The sequence below is a fragment of the Dunckerocampus dactyliophorus genome, chromosome 4, assembly GCF_027744805.1.
Source record: "Dunckerocampus dactyliophorus isolate RoL2022-P2 chromosome 4, RoL_Ddac_1.1, whole genome shotgun sequence".
NCBI classification, from domain to species: domain Eukaryota; kingdom Metazoa; phylum Chordata; class Actinopteri; order Syngnathiformes; family Syngnathidae; genus Dunckerocampus; species Dunckerocampus dactyliophorus.
Genome location: NC_072822.1, coordinates 5818342 through 5830962, shown reverse-complemented (window position 1 = coordinate 5830962; position 12621 = coordinate 5818342). Strand labels below are relative to the sequence as shown.

At 41.7% G+C, this 12621-nt stretch overlaps 1 protein-coding gene across 4 annotated transcripts in view; it reads left to right on the top strand.

Moving 5' to 3' along the window:
• pde4d (phosphodiesterase 4D, cAMP-specific) overlaps positions 1-12621 on the top strand; it is a 188897-nt gene that overhangs the window by 91583 nt on the left and 84693 nt on the right. The gene's annotated exons all lie outside the window — the stretch shown is intronic.

The window sequence follows — 12621 nt, the reverse complement described above, 5'->3', positions numbered from 1 at the left end:
CGACAACGTGAACAGCGGACTGTGACTGTGAGGTAATCGCTGTATAACTAGTTTCTCGGGGTTGTCATATCTAAGCAGTTTTGCACCTTGACATGTTCTCGAGCAGCAGGTTAAGGTGCAAGAGAGCAGACGACTTAAGGGTTCGCAAGTCGGTAGGTCTAACATTCCAAAATCCAAAATGGTGAATGGATCCTTTGATTTGGGGATAAATGCTGTCATTTGTTCCAAGTATCCCCGGTTTAACCAGAGAACAAAGAGAAATCTGAGGACAAATAGCAGCCCTGTGCTAGTGTCACATGATCAAACTATGGGAGGATTACATGAAGGCAGGCTTGCTGGCTTTACATGGAATTGCGTGCTTGCCTTGCGGATATAACGGGAAATAAGCTCATTTACTCAAGACATTGCATGATATGCTGTTTGCTGCTACGCCTCACCGAACATAGATGATTTCAGTCACAGATATTCAAGTCATTTTGAATATGGAAATGATATCAGTATCTGGTCACATTTCCCGCTCGACCTGTGGATAGTTGGAAATGAGCTTATTTCATCAAGACAGTGCATGCTATGCTGTTTGCCGCTGATGCCTCATCGAACATTGACAGATTTCAGTCACAGATATTCAAATAAGTTTTGAATATAAAAATGATATCAGTATCCGGTCACATTGCACGCTCGACCTGTGGATAGTTGGAAACAAGCTTATTTCATCAAGACATTGCATGATATGCTGTTTGCCGCTGTGACCCAGAGAACTTACCAGTTACCAGACTTCTGTTGTTAAAAATGCAATTTCTAGAAATGCAAATAAGAGTTTTTAGTTAGTTTGACATTGAAATGCGACCAATATAAGTGTCCAATTTGGTGCCTACCAAGTCCAATAAAACAACGTATCTTCTTGTATTTTGCAGGGTTTTTTCATACAGCTCTAATCGTGAATCTCCCCATTATAAGAATGTTACTGACCTTTTATTCCTGTTTTCTTAAACTGGGTATAGTGGAATGTCTGTGTTACCTAATGCCACACGTCTTGTTCAATGATGTATTTTCCAATGCACCTTTCAGGTATGGTTACATAAATAATACATATTGTGAGTGTGCTGCAGTGCCAGCTAAGTGCAGCACGTCTGGCTGCATTAACAAAAGTCTTTTTGCAAGCTATTGAGGACTGTCTGTCTATTGACCTGGAGTGGAGGGATAAGTGCGTGTACTTAAAACAGAAGGCGACCTCGGCTCACCTCACATGCAGCGTTCTTGAAGATACCGTTTAATCGAGGAAGCATGTGGTTCAACCAATCAGGAATCTTGTCTTTTTGGGCAGGTTTTACCCTAGCTTGACTTGATTTTTACATATTTTTTGTTAAAAAAACAACATATCCTCAGTCCCAGAAGCTCTTCGGTATCTTGGCAACATGCGCCGCTGAAATGCCCACACATCAAGTAAACAAGGAAACAGGAAAACATACAAGAAAACAGTTACATCACATCACACCCACGACCTGTACCAATACAAAGGCACAAGTAGATGTGTGCACACCTCCAAAATGTGCAGAGGTATAGCCGAAAATATCTACTGCCACTGCATAGTGGTCTGTCAACAAGGTAACGTAAGGGTACATGGAAGGGACTATAGAGTAAATAAACTAGAACCTAGGTTAAAAGTGGGGTACTGCAATTTTATTGCCACTTGTATGAATTTTTGTACTTTGGATGCTGCTTTTTCATGTTTGTTAATCTTTCCCTTTCAATTTTGGTATCAAATGAATATGCAGACTTAAAACATAGCGATTGTGAGTGGACAAAAGATGTGAAATAAAAAGATAATTCATCAGTGCTCATGTAAAACTTTGATCAAGATTTGACCAGGCAGAATACACATTTTTGAACCAGAATTACTTAGTTACTATAAAATATATGTAATCATGTTCAATATTCCAAGTTAATGAAGATTAAAAAGGGTTTTGAAGTGTGGTACATGGCTTCAAGGGACTAAACTCACAGCAATTAGAATTTTAAGGAAGGACGTGTCTTCAATCATATTGTACAGCATATATTGTAATGCAGTCCCGCTTATTTATACAAAGAATTTTAAATGTATATATTTACCCCGCCTGTCGCCCGAAGTCAGCTGGGATAGGCTCCAGCATACCCCCGCGACCCTAATGAGGAAGAAGCGGTATAGAAAATGGATGGATGGATGGACGTGTCTTCAACCATATTGTACAGCATATATTGTAATGCAGTCCCACTTATTTATACAAAGAATTTTAAATGTATATATTTAAATAATAATACATTTTTGTGTGGTAAAAAAATATTTTTAATGTTTTTTTTGTTTATAAATTTAAAAAAATGATTGCTAAAGGACATTTACAAAAAGGACTTTTTTTTTTTTCCACCGTTGCCCTTCTTTTACTGTATAAAATGATCTGTTTACCCTAAAGATGTGCAGGTTCAATAATGTACAATATTTAATATTACAAATAATAACCGGGTCTCGATGCACATCCACATCCAGGTGGTCCAGGCATGGTCACCAAATCAGTTGGGTGTATGTACAGTAAATGCATTTCAGTACTTCAACCAAAGTCACTACTGTCCATAGTCTTTGACATATTTAAGATGGATGATGAAAAACCTCTAACCCTCCTTGGTTACATGTCACAAAATGTCATTTCATTTCATTTTGTTCATTTCGTTTGCCCTGGCTGCCAAAGGCGAGGGGGTTGTCTGCAACTGCTTCCTGATCTTTCCCATTGAGGAGCTGTAAAAAGTCACTTTTACATTGTGTCTCTAGCGAGACACAAAGGACAATTCGCCTTGTCTCCTTTTAGCAAAATTTGCTCTTGACATTTTTAGACATGATATTAAAAGAGAACTCAGTGACTTCTTTTTCGCTATGCACAGCTGTGGTTTAAGATAGCATGGGTATGCAACCTGTGGGGACAGTGCTATGGCAGCAGTTGTATCAGAGTAGGACAGCATTCTGGGACTAATATAGAATTGCAGTGGAACCTCGGTTAGCATACGTCCCAGTTAGCCTACGTTTTGGTTAACGTCAACATGTTTGCGTAAATGTTGACGTTATAGCAGTTATTTTATTTTAACTTTGGAAACTGAACAGAACGTTTTGATGGTGGCAGGAAGATGAAAATCGGTTGGCTAAATCAGCTATTACAATTTTAATCATCACTTCCTCACAAGATGTTTTGTTCAGCTCTTATCTTGTGGCGTTGCGTTATTAGAGTTTCTTGTCCTATGGCAAGTCAACAAACTTTACCGCCATGCCTCACCCACACACAATGACAAAAACTCATATGTTACGCAATTGTGCCCTATCCTTTAACTACGTGTGGTTCGAGTTAGGCAGCAATCGGACAAAATCTCTCGGAAAAGATGGTTTGGGAAGAATCCCTGGAATCCCTGGCCAAAATGACCCTCAAAAAAGGTGTTTTAGGATGTCAAACTCTAATTGCTGTCTATTAGTGTTAGTCTGTTAGTGTTTTGTGTTAACATTTTTGGGGGTCCGGAACGGAATAATTTAATTAGCATTTTTAATTATGGGACAAATTGATTTGGCTATGCTACGTTTTGGCTTTTGTCCGGCCTTCAGGAACGGATTAATGACGCTAACCGAGGTGAATCGGTTTAGCCCATAATGGCTATGACTGACAGAGGGTTCATCTCGTTAATGAGGCCACTTTTCAACAACTTTGTCTTCTGGTTCTCTTATGTTCTCCTGCATGAGCTGTATGGCTAAACCACCAACGAAAAGCTCTTTTATTAAGTTGTGTTTGTAGAGAGCATCTCCACTGGCCGCCCAAACTGTCCTTCAAAATAAAGATGAGCAAAGAGTCTCGACACTGTCGATGTGGAAACTATTTGTAACAAATCAAACGCCATTTAGTTTGGCAATTGAATGTACGTTTTGAGCACATGATTGACAAGACCCAAGACAAACAACAGAACCAACCGATTCTGATGGATGTGTGAAGATGAAAATCAGTTATGACAATTAGAAATATCTCTTCCTCGCAAGATGTTTGGTCCAGATCTTATCTTGTGGCGTTGAGTTATTACAGTTTCTTCTTTTTATGGCAAGTCATTCAACTTTGCCGCCATGCCCCGCCCACACACAATGACAAAAACTCAAATGTTCCACAACTGAGCATTTCCCATCCTTTTAACTACGTGTGGTTCAAGTTAGGTTGCAATGGGACAAATTCTCTAGGACAAGCTGGTCTTGGAAGAATCCCTGGAAGTACCCAAAATGACCCTACATGGCCGGTTCAAACCAAAATGGCATCCTTCCTCTGTCTTTCAGGGCATGGGTTCTTGAGACTCTCTTGTAGATCTACTCATGATGCACATGCCTACCAAATTTCATGTTGCTAAAGCAAATTGGTTTGCGGGGATAATTACTCTTGGGGGTGCTACACAGCGAAGATGATCTGCCTGGTGACAGGAGTGTTCGGGGTGTTTTATGAAATACATTTTTGTCATGACTCCTGGAAAATAAACAATGGCAAACATGATTGTCATTGGACAGTGACGATACAATGTGTTGTTTTAGAAAGTCAAGCAGTCGCAGTAGAGTACAAAGGCAAGAGATTTACACACGGTGCACTCTGAATGACCTGCCGTCACGGCGTAGCTCCTGCATATCCACCACCCTAATGTTACATGACATCTCATATCCACTAAAGCTATTTCATCGTACCAACTGAGCGCCTACTTTTTTTTTTTTTTAAGTTTTATAAAGGCAGCATAGCTAGGATGCAGTGAGCCTCTTAGTGACCTGTTGTTTTTTTCATCAGCTCCCAGTGGGCCTTGTCGCATCTGTCCTGCTTATTGATTTTTGTCCAAGGAAAGGCATCTCCATCCATGTCACAGACTGCCAGTGACAACGCTTGGATGTGAGCTCCTTATACCTTGGGCATGAAATATTTATCTGTCTCAGCATGTCGGTTTTGTGTTACAACCCCCTTCTTCTTTCCTATTACTTGCACGGCTAATTAGCTTATTGATTTTGCTGCATTCCTCCTGTCTTTTTCAGCACGAGGTGGTAGCAAATCTAGGAACAGGAACACGGTCTAGTGACAGATGCAACAGTAAATGCAAACGCAGTGTCAGTAATGCAGAGATATTGACCTTCTGGGTAAATTCACTGTGTAAAGTTGCAACGGTGTGGCTGTTCTGAACTCCTGTTTCGTTCCAGTGTTGTGTTGAATGCAGGCCTCTGCTGATGTTGTGTTGTGCTTCTTCAGACGGCCAACGAGTTGAATTAACAGCGCCTCTGCTGGATGCAGCCAATTAGTGCGCCTGTTAGAGTACGCTAACTCTTCTACATTTGAACATTTGGGAAACATGCACCTCATTGTGTCGCCTGTGCTATTCTTTATTAAACCCCAAAGTTTGAACCCCATGAGTCTGACTGGCTTGAAGTTTCTCACTTTAGGGCAGGAGTGGTGTCCAAAGTGGGGTCTTTTGGGGCCAGCGGCTGTTTTTTTTTTTTTTTTTTTTTTATTGGCCTGAGGTACATTCTAAAAATACAATTTAACAAGCAAACAACAAAAATCAACAACACAAATGGAAAAATCAACTGTAGTTTTACAAGAATAAAGTCATAAATAATAAATATTATAATATTAGGAAATAATAAATACTAGGAGAAAAAGGTTGTAATCTAACTAGAAAAAGTTAACTAGAAAAATTTTAGGAGAATAACGTCGTAATATTATCAGGAAAACAGCATTTTAGTACCATAAGACTTTATTCCCATAATATGACTTTTTCCTCCAATCTAATTTCCCCAAAAATGACAACTTTCTTTTAGTTTATTTCTCGTAATATTACAACACAATTTTTTTCCTTTCATATTTCAGCGTCAAAATATTAAGGGAATAAATTCAGAAAGTCATAATATGACAAGAAGAAAATTTAAATACTGTAGTTGGAAAATAAATAAAAAACAACAACAAAAAAAATAATGGAAAAATAATGTAATTTTAGGCATAGAGTTCGGCATAGAGTTGAAATGCTCAAGGAAAACTATTCTATTGCTAAAAGTTGTGATATTATGAGAAACAAACAAGGTTGAAATATAAAAAAAAAAATTAACAAAAACATCACAAATGGGCAAAACAATTTTAATATGCGTTAAATAATGGGCTTTTTCGCCTATATCACTAAATATATATAACTTCTTTGCGTATGAAAGGATGCAAGGGTCCCTTTGAGGCCCTCGCTGGAAAAAGTTTGGACACCCTTGCTTTAGGGCGTTTAGCCAAATCACCACAGAATTTGACTGACAAGCACATCTGTCAAATTTGAGCAAGATTGGCCTTTGCAACTAATTGTCCGGAAGTCATTGACCATTTGTCAATCAATAATGATGATAAAACTTTGAGGTATTACACATACGCTACTACTATGTAGTAGTACTATGCTAGTATGTCTTCCAAAACATTTCGACCACAACCCAGAGAAGTGCTTACAAATGTGACAACATACTTATTACATACTGCTAATTATTTTATGTTTATGTAATATGCGGCCATTGTACTCGATTGAAACATTTTTGTGTTCAAATAACGATAGCAAAATGCAAGCTAATTATGGTATGTTTGACTATGGAGTGATGCCACAGCTAGTTTTAATTACTTGCTCTGTGCGTTTGATTAGGGAGCTGCCATGCTACGGTGCGTCCTCCCTGTGGTTTGTGATGGGCGCGTCGCTTTGAGTGTGTATTAGCGCGGTCGTATGTGCACGGGGTGTCTTCATGTTGCAGCTGAGTGGATAAAATTGATTTGAGAGCCAGAACTGTTTAATCTTTTTTCAAAATTGCTATTTGACAGAATAGCTTATCTCAGAAGCCAGAAAGGAGGAGAGGAGAGGGAGGCGGTGGGGAGGCGGTGGGGAAGCGGCGAAAGAGGGTTGGAAATGAAAATGGGATTGGTGTCTTGGCCACCAGTGGTCACACTCTGCGTTGACTTCTTTGCTTATCGTAGAACTACCATTTGCACAATAATCATCTTTGTCTTTGTAGAGTCACCTAAGCTGTCATCCCTCAAGAGTCCCAGAGAAGGATTCCAATTCCAGGGTTCCAGTACCATAAAACTACTACAGTCATCCCTCGTTTATTGCGGTTAATTGGTTCCAGAACCGACCGCGATAAGTGAATTTCTACAAAGTAGGATTCAGTATTAATAAACTGAACGTTTAACCTTCTAATTACGGGTTTAGCCATTACTAGAGCCCTGTAGACATTAATTAACACCACCATAGTGACCTTTGTACTTGTTTTACCAGATATAGTAGACATAATAATAGAAAATAATCCATCTTAGACATAAATAAGATAAGATAGAATCATACGTTAGCATTGACAGCATTCTTGCTGCTGGCTGTTGTCTCATCAATGTAGTGTTACTGACACCTCGTGACCATTGTAGAATACTCCTCTACCGCCGCTGTTTGTGGTTAAGGAGAGACTCACGATGTACTTCAATTGTATTATTAACAAGCAGACACAGTGAACATTCAGACAGGAGCTGCTGTCGGCCACCCTCTCCACTGCTAACCTGCTGCTAGCACTCAGCTAACAGTCAACTCTAGACAGCTGACGTCACACACGTTACTTCCAAGGCCCCGCTTCTTAAAGGCTCCCACAACAAGGCACGGATATTGTATTACACTTCATATCATGTCGTTTGAATGTCTTATATTTGTATTTTTGTTCATTTGGCCATTTTAAATTTAGGCCATGAATACTTAGTTTTTTTTACTACTAATAGACCCTATTCAACCACAAAACAGCAATAATTTATGAATAAATATTTGAAAAAAACACGATAGAGTGAGGGCGCGATGTTCGAACCGCGATGTAGCGATGGACGGCCGTAGTGCTCGCTCACCACAAAACTCTAACATTTGAGGCTAGAAATGCGCATGCTAACAGTAGCTTAGCCTGTTAGCCTATTATGCCTTAGCTATATAGTCCCAGTCTTTACTTTGCCCTCAGTCTCCTCTTGGATAAAATTAGATTAAAAAACATATCAAGGTGTGAATACAGGAACCCCTGTTTTGCGCCACTGTTGACTTTTGTTGGCATGTCTTTCTCCAACTAATGTGGTCCTGGTCTCTCACTGGTGGTGTAAGTTTGTGATGAAAAATGAGCTGATGACTCAGTTTCATAGTGCTGGACGCTGCAGCGGTGTACTCCACAGTAGTGCGCCTTTCCCTCAGTCACCTGTTGCATAATTACTCAAAAATAACAGGAGACCCTCGTTGTCCTCCATTGTCGTTAGTCGTCCGTGACTCATGAGTTCAATGTGGCATGGTACTATTTTGAAGTGGTGAAAACTGACTGGAGCACAGTGGAAGTGAATCATAACAGGTCTTAAATTACAGTGCAATAACAATAATAAAGCCAGAATAAACTGTGTTATTAGGTGCATCCAGTGTGCCGTAAAAGCAGAATGCGGTTGGCGAATATTTACAGAAATACGATCGACGCATCGTGCTAAAGCGCCCTCGCAAGTAGAGGCAGGAGGGTTCCGTTGCTGGCAGGGCTGAGGCAGCATCCGTGTAGAAGACGCCTCCATAAATCACCTGGTTGATTTCCTACATGTGTCAGCAGGTTGAACAGCCACAAGCCGCCGACCCCTCAGGCTATGTAATGTAATTTATGAGGTGCAGGGTGCAAATCACCAAAAAGTATTAAGTGCTGGAATCCATGCTGGGAACACTATACTGTATATGCAACTATATATGCGAGTCCTTCAGCTGTACACTCAGGTTCTCCCGACCAGCTGCTCACATAGCGTATCCGACGTTACTGCGCCTCGCCCAGCTACGGCGGGCGGCTTGGCCCGGCCAACACTCTGCTTCTCCCGGTCACGACAGCCGTAGGTGCCGTAGGAAGCCAGTACCACCACCTTGCAATCAAAGAGAGTGGGCTGCACGAGCCTCGTACGATGCCCACACACGTACATCCCCAGTGAGTGAAACGTGCGACGGCCTTACATGAAGCCCACCTAGCACGCACGAGCCGCACGCCGCACTCACAATCTAAAAGCTACGAACGGAGTGCGAGCGGCAAGCACGTGGGTGTCACGAACCACTTCACGAATCATAAGCACGACTACCATAAGTACTACTTCCTCTACGTGCTGGTCACGGCCAACACATTTCCCAAAAATTGCGGAGCCCGTGCATGTGGTGACACGTATGTCGGGATGTAATTCCTGCTTAAGTAGCCTCCAATTTATTTATTTTAAACTTACAGGTTTCAAACAGAGTGGGGGAAGAACAACAAAATAACAAGCCAAAAACCACTTCCACACGGAATAGGAGGAGAATTTTTTTTTTTCACTCTATCATGTCGGACATGCCATGGCTGACTCCATGCAGCGTTACAGTAATGAAATGTAAGGTAATGTCTCATCAGTGTAAGATTACTGACGGCTATTGACCAGAATACTACATATGACTTTTTGACTATTAATAGGCCATAGCCGACCTCGAAACAGCGATTATTTATTCATTAATTAATTAATTTTGAAGAAACACGGTGGAGTTTGGGAGCGATGTTCGAAGTGCGAAGTGGCGAGGGACGACGGTACATCATTCCTGTACTGTTTTTCTTGTCCCTATTAAGATGTGCAGTCTCACAGCAAATGTTTCACATTTTATCTCACGTGCTAGGAGCAGCTGTAATGATTTATGTGAGCTTGAGACTCCCCGTGCGGCTCACATAAACCCGCTTTAAAAGATGTAGCGGGTCATTTCACACTAATGACTGTCTTCTCGCTGCGACTGCAAACTGCTCCCGTTTGGAGGCGGAAACACACCCAGGAGAATTTTCCCTGACATAATCCCCATATTTTGTTATTATTCAGCTTACCTTTTTGTTGCCTGCTGCTGTTCAAGGAGGGGGAAAAGCAAGTCAACAACATCTAAACTAAATCCTCCTGGTTCTTTTTCTTCAGTTAGCCTGCTGCTAATCCCTTAAAAATGTTAAGGGAGCAGGCGTAAAACCTTGAAAAAAAAAGGGGTGCTCGAAAACAATGGACAAAAAACATGCAAATATACAACAAGTGACCCTCCAAAGCTTTTTCTTTGGCTTTTTGGAACACTTATTGTCAAAGATGAAGCGCCGTCATGGTGGAGGTCATGCAGGATGTTAGCATACTGCGCAAAATCTCAGCTCATTGCAGAGAATCAAAAGACTACTGTAACTCTGCTGTCCTTTTTCTTTGGCTTTTGTAACTTTTTGGCAACACTCATTTCCATTTACGCACTTATTTACTGTCCAAAATCTCAATGTTCCTCTCAAATCTCAGCGCAATTCATACTCCAGGGCTAACTTTTCCTTTTCTTTGGCTCGTTGTTTGCAGCACTTGTTACCAAAAAAGAACACCATCGTGGACGACGTCTCGCCGGATGTTAGCAGACAGGGAAGAAAATCTTAGCATATCTTAGCCAAAGAGCTTGTCTGTGTGTATGTTTTGCTTTTTCTTTGGCTTTTTGCGTGACCGGCTGTAACATAGGGGTTTTTAAGGCTACGTTCACACTACGTACAGGGAATGATGCCCAATTCGGATTTTTTGCTAAAATCCGAGTTTTTTTTACGTGGTCGTTCACATTACCAAAAAAAAAAAAAAAATGCGACTTGTCAATGTGAACGTCGGTCAATGTCAGTTGTTCTTACCTACTGTTGCCGACTGCTGAGTAATATAACTCGATGAAGCCTTTTCTAACATTCTACGCTACTAAACGAGTTTAAAAAAAAAGTACGTACGATCGGTGCTGATGTCGGATCGGTATCGGCCGATATTCAAGGCTGCGATATTGTCATTTTGACAACTTCTTTTTACACTTGTATGACTGTCAGTGGCGATACTGTAAATGATTGACCCTGGAACAGATTCTGTCTGTTTCCGTGGTGTCCTATTGGAAAAACTGCATCAAAATTTGAACAAATCATAATTTCTCCTTCAATGGATTATGTTCACCCGTAAAGATTCCAGTGTTCTGACAGATTCCTGAACACGTTCTTATATGTCAGTTGACCGTCTATTGATTCTTCCATTAATGATTCATTGACACCTTGACGTCTAATGAAGCATGAGAGACGGTTACGCAACATCTGCAAACAGCGCGTGCTTGCTCGAGTCCCGTTTTGTGTGCGCGCACATGCCCTTGCGGTGTGTCAGCATAGGGCGGAGTATGCGGCAATGTCTGCCAAGGGTGGGAAAACGGCAAACAGTGGCTTCCCAATTTGTGGAGGGAGGAGAGTAATCTGCTCCGATTAGGCTGAGTTTGAGTCTGCTAGCCTTGTTTGCTGTGAAGCTTAAAGCGCTTAGAGGTGGGGCCTTAGACTTCGCATTCATTATTACTGCATCTTGTTGTGTAAAGATTTCATGTCTGTCATGCTTAACAACAAGGGTAGGATGCTTCTACACACAATTACAAACTTTGCAATGCTAATGTGCACATGTTCTGCACACAAATCATGGAAAAATCCATCCCTCCAATGCACACAGAATATCGCTGCAGATCCACTGCACACACTCAGGCAAGTGATTAAAAAGGCATCATTACAGCGCTACGGCCTTAATGAGAAGCACACACCTGTTTCCCACAGCTGTTCCCTCACTGGCGCAAGCTGTCGGCCTTTGCTTACGACCAGACACTTTGGAGGTGATGACTGTTTGATGCTGTAAATCTCCAGCCAAGTACCAGAGACGGGCCGCATTCGGATCACCCAACCGTACCTGTCGACCTCCTTTCTCAACGCCCTCCCGTTCGGGAGATGGGTGACACGGCCTAAAATTGCGACCCACGGCAATCTGCGTACCCCTACCCCACTTTGGGAATTCTGATGGGCTCATATCCTTCTGGAGCGCAGTGCAAAAGTCTTGCACCGCTAGCTCAGTAAATAGTAGGACAAATGCAAATGTTAGCTGCTTTGACACAGACGCGGTCCATGGCCGTTTCTGTTGTGACGTTTAAAATTCTTTTAGGGTCGCAACAATTGCTTTCAACACACCAGCAACGGGAGAAGTGAGCGTCGCAGGATGGAACCTCACACCCCCACCTCGGATTTCCGCAATTGCCTTTCACAGAGCCACCGTCTCGTCTCTGTTACGGCTCCGATACCACCTTCAAACTGTATCGCTGTATATCAGAATACACATGCTGGGCATTCACGTAACCAGAAGAACAGAACGTCAGCTGAAATCTCAACACAACCCGTTCAGAAAAAGAATAGACCAAACCACAAACGCTCAAATAAGCAAATGTGGAACCCGAGCAAACAGTCAGAGACCAGCGTACCGTATCGTGCCTTCGTACCAGCGTAACATTTGAACGTCCCTAACTCGTGTAACTGCAATAATAGACAGGGCAAACTGTTGCAGGCGTTTTTAGAAACAGGTTTTCCAGCGGCGGAAGAGGGTCTTAGCGAGCTGATAACAAAGGAGGATGTGTGCGCAGAGGAACACGGAGGGGCTCTGCTCAAATAATCAATAGGCGGTAGTGCGTCAGCTTGGCTGGAGAGAGCTTCTCACCACTGTGCAGTAAATTGATATACAGTACATTCCCTGTAGTAAG